Here is a 4,651-nt window from a genome sequence, read left to right as displayed (position 1 = left end):
TCTTTTCTCTTCATAGAAGAGCCTTAGAATATTATTTCCCATTTTCTAGGATTTTCTTGGAATTCTCTGCGTACTCTTCCATTTTTATCCCTGTTGGTCATAACTTTCTGAATTTACAGTTTAGTCCCTTCTTGGACTTAGCTTCATATAATCCTCTCTTTGAGGCTTCTAGCTTAACCTTTGGCCTGTATCTAGTCTCTTTTCTCTTTTTGGGCATTCGAGACTTTACTGGAGCCTCTAACCTTAATTATACCCGGGCCCCTGAAAACTTTTACTTTGCAATGTAGTCCCTGAAACTGCTTTAACTTCCTTTTTCATCTTTGGGACTTCTGCTCACAGGGGTCTGGTAACCTATTTAATTTAGGCTATTTCTGGAACTTCTAGGCCTAAAAGTCTGGATGTTACAATTCTCCCCCTCTCAAAAAAATTTTGTCCTCGAAATTTCGGGTCAAACCTCTATTCTTACCCTTAATGAGAGGTTACCTGAGGGGAGTATACCTACTTATACTTAACTCTAGCCTTTTCAACTTTTCATTATACCTCATTTCCATGTTTCCACCTTGGCTTCATACTTACATAACTCGTCGTTCTAAACTTTTCTGTCATTCATATGAGCATGGCCCTTGCTTTTAAGCATTTGGTCACCACTACTCACATTCTTCTGTTACTTTAGGCTCATTCTTTCACAATAATACCATGATAGTGTGCCTGTCTTCATGGTATTTTACAATACCATGGCATTTCGGGTTCTCTTAATACAGCCTTATCCATTCTTTGCTGTATACCCTGCTATTCCTCTTCACTTTAAGGGCATATCTCCTTTCTTTCCTTCATTGACTAAAACAGAATTGAGCCTAGTCTAATCGATAATAGACATGTCTGGAACAAGTCAAGGGTACTCTCTCTATATTAGTCCACCGCTGAAGGAGATTTCAATATTTTAAACTCATCTCTAGTCATCGTCTTCCCAAAGAGGTACTGTACTCTTACCCTTATGGCTCAGCTACTTTCTCTTAGGCTTGGTCTACTATGACCTCGAGAGCTACTGCGCTCTACCGTAAGCCTCTTTAGGATCCACTATGACCCTGGAATACTATCATCCATCTGAGCCATCTTAGGATCTCTAGGAGACTCTGGACCATAGAGTTGAGTAATAAAATAAGTCACCTCCACTCAGCTAGTAACTTGACTGATTATTCCCCAAGACTGCTCACAGATATCAGTATTGTCTTCTTAGGCATTGCTCAATCCTTTCTGTCAACTCCTGAAATTCTTAGCCTTTCCCTATTTCTTTAGCCCTTCGTTTTAGCTTCCTTAAGTCACTTTCCTTTCTTTGTGCCTTTCGAATCCCTAGGCACTGGCTCATCTCTAGAGCCCATTAACTTGCTATTATATCAATGCCAACTCGCCCTGTCTTAGGACTATATAGTCCTTGCTGTCTCTTAATAGTTTGGACAGCATCAGGGGAGGACTTATATCATCACATTCTCATTATCCTTCAGTATTCCGTAGTACCCTATTAAGCTCGAGGAGCATCTGTTTGCATATCACATTTTTGTTGTCTTAACCAGTTTCACTCCCTCTCTCTGGGGTAAGGTCCGTCCTGTGCCTTATCTCGGCTGCTTCTACTTTTCTTGTGGGAGGACAGATTACTCTTACTGGAGCATCATCAACTCAGCCACTTACTTTCTGTTTCATTCCTTCAGAGGATAGCTTACTCTTACTAGAGCAGCATCACTCTGACGCGGAGAACCACTTCCCAATCTTAAAGGGGTACTTCATGGTCAAGACTTTCCTCATATGCAATCTCTACTAGGGTACATTCCTCGAATACCATATCCCTCTCAAAGGGAGCCTCTCCACTGATTACTCAATCTTATAGGCAGTGGCATCTATCTATAGGAATCTCATCTCTTAGATTCCTTAATGGCCTAACTACCATGGTTGCACGCTCTTGGATCCTTAGGGACATAAAAGAATATTGTTTTAGTCCCTGACATTATCATATATCTAAACATCACCGAGTTCTAGATATCACAAGGAACTTGCTTATCTCTCTTTGTTCATTAGTTCCCAATGCAACCATCCACTATCATGTTCTTATTCATTTCCTTTCATCTCCATCCTCAAGAGTGATCTTGCCTCACTTTACTCTCTCTGACTTTCTTCACCTCTTGACCAATTATTTTTCTGGTCGCTATTGATCACCATACCCTCGTCACATCACATCACATAGTAAATGTTTAATGACCTTGTTGTGCGGTATCTAGGTCTGGCACCAGTGTCATCATTGACCCTTCATTCGTTGTCGTATAATCTCTGTCCCTCTTGGTTCACTATCCCTTAGAAATTTCCACCTCTATTCAAGGATTTGAACAAACCTCAACACATCTCATTCTGTTACCATGCCTCTATCGAGGTCATATTGATTACTTAAGGTACAGGTTGTCATTCAATTCCCTTACTAGGGCATTGACTTATACCTCTGATTGGTTACTGTACCTTTACCCATTACTTCTATGGTCATATGCTAATCATAAAGTGACTATATCACACAGCAGGCATTGATCATTAAAACATCTCCGCTGTGTGACCTTCCAGTCAGGCACCTTTAACTAATTACCCAAGGCTTAGGTTGTCACTCTGCCTCCCTATTAGGGCCTGGACTCCTACTCCTTACTGGCTTACCATACTCTTAGCCATTACCCTCTGGAGACGTCTTTCAACTTTGACTCATTCCCTGGTCAAGCTCTCTTAGCCCAACCATTCCTCTCCTGAGGGGGAGTCTCATAGCAGCGACTACCTATCTCTAGGTTACTCTCTGTCATTTCTTACTTCTCTTCTATATCTATTTCCCCTGAAGAAAACACCTCACTATCATAATCTCAATTGGACCAATCCTAGTCACCGGTTACTTTTCTAATTAGGTTTTCTCTCACACCGGGCTTTGCTTGAACCAATACTCTGCTTATACCTTAGTCAGGACTTCTACCTAAACTTCCCAACGGTTACCTATCATTAGGTTACTTTTGCCTAAGCACACTTAACTAAATAGTGCTGATAGGCTCGAACCCTAGTACCTTGCTATCTTAGGCCCTTCTTATTCTACCTTTAGTCATATCTGTTCAGCTTACATTCTTGTCTCTCGCCTCATCTTAAGGATTTACCCGTCGTTACTGAGTTTGTCTTTATATCATATGGGTTCTTCCTATATTTAGAGCTAGCCTGAGTGTCTCTTTTTCAGGTCTTATGGCTCTAACTCCTCTAACTTTGGCTTTCCTCTATTAATCGGGAGAAAATTAAATCCAGCTTAATTAATGATAAGGTTATCTGGAAGGAAATCATGGGTACTCTCTCAGTATTGGTTTACAACTGAAGGAGGTTTCCACATCCTCAACTCATCCTTGGTCCTCATCTTCCCTCTGGGAGACTTGGACCATAGGACTAAGTGAAGTCATCTCCACTCAGTTGGCCACCATACTAATAATTCCCCAAAAATTGTTTCAAGAACCAATACCATTTCTTAAGCCTCCTATCAATTCCCCAGGCTACCTATTCGTCTCTTAGGTGCCTAAGCCAATCTGTCTTAGGAGTTCTCTTACTCCTCTAGCTGCTCTTTCCTTCTCTTGCTACTTTAGAACGGTACAGAGAGAGGACTTATGCAACTTCTCTTTCCTCTACTTTACTTTTCAGTACGAGCATACTCTAACATGCATGTCTGGCATTTTAATGCAAGGAGTGTAAGCTCTTACTAATTGCTATGTCCGTAGCATGCCAACCGAACACCTTATCCCTACAAGAGGGAGCCTCTTTCTCTGTTCGCAGCTGTTTCTGGAAGTTATAGGGAGAGGACTTTTGAGGTTCTTTTTCTTTCTGCTTACTCTAGTACTTTGCTAAGCTCAGGTACATCTAAGCCTAGCTTTGTTCTTGGCTAGTCATACTCCCATTGGGTAAGGTCAGCTCCACTTGCCTTGCCTCGACTGCTTCCCTTTCCTTGATTAGATAGGGCATTTTGCTCCATCTTGAGCAACATCAACTCTAACTTAGAGGACCAATTCCCATTTTCTCTAGGAAGATTCCTGGCCAAGAACTTATCCCTTGGAAAGGGTGCCTCTCGACCTAAACCCCACGTGATTAAGGATCTCTTAACATCATCAGGAACATGCTAATCTCATAATGCTAGTTCCCCATATGGCTATCTGTCTCATTCTTACCTCTTTCTCTTCTTCTTAAACCCTAAGAATTCTACTAGGGTTATCTACCTTGACTTCACTATCTCCATGTTCCTATTTATCTATTCAGGAACTTGAGATAGCTACTCTATCATAGTGCCCCACCTCTAATGAGGCTTCAAGAGTTTGCCCAGCTTAGATGGCCACTACACCCTCTTAGCGGTGTACAGACTCAACCCCTAACTATCTTGTTCAACTCATCATTGCTCTTCCTCTTGAGGGGAAATCTGATAGCTTTTAAATAGTGGCTACAACCCTCTCTCTGAGCTCTATCAGTCTTACTCTCAGGGACCTCATAGTCCATCAAGTCATGCCAAGATGCCACCTCCGCATCTGAGAGTCACTATCTCTATTCGTCATGACCAGAATTCTTATTCGCCACCACTTTCTCTGGTTCATCATGACAAAACATACTTTCT

This window comes from Neltuma alba, unplaced genomic scaffold (genome assembly GCF_004799145.2).
Source record: "Neltuma alba isolate B1F8T4 unplaced genomic scaffold, ASM479914v2 tig00010189_pilon, whole genome shotgun sequence".
Taxonomy (NCBI): domain Eukaryota; kingdom Viridiplantae; phylum Streptophyta; class Magnoliopsida; order Fabales; family Fabaceae; genus Neltuma; species Neltuma alba.
This window is presented reverse-complemented; position numbering follows the sequence as displayed.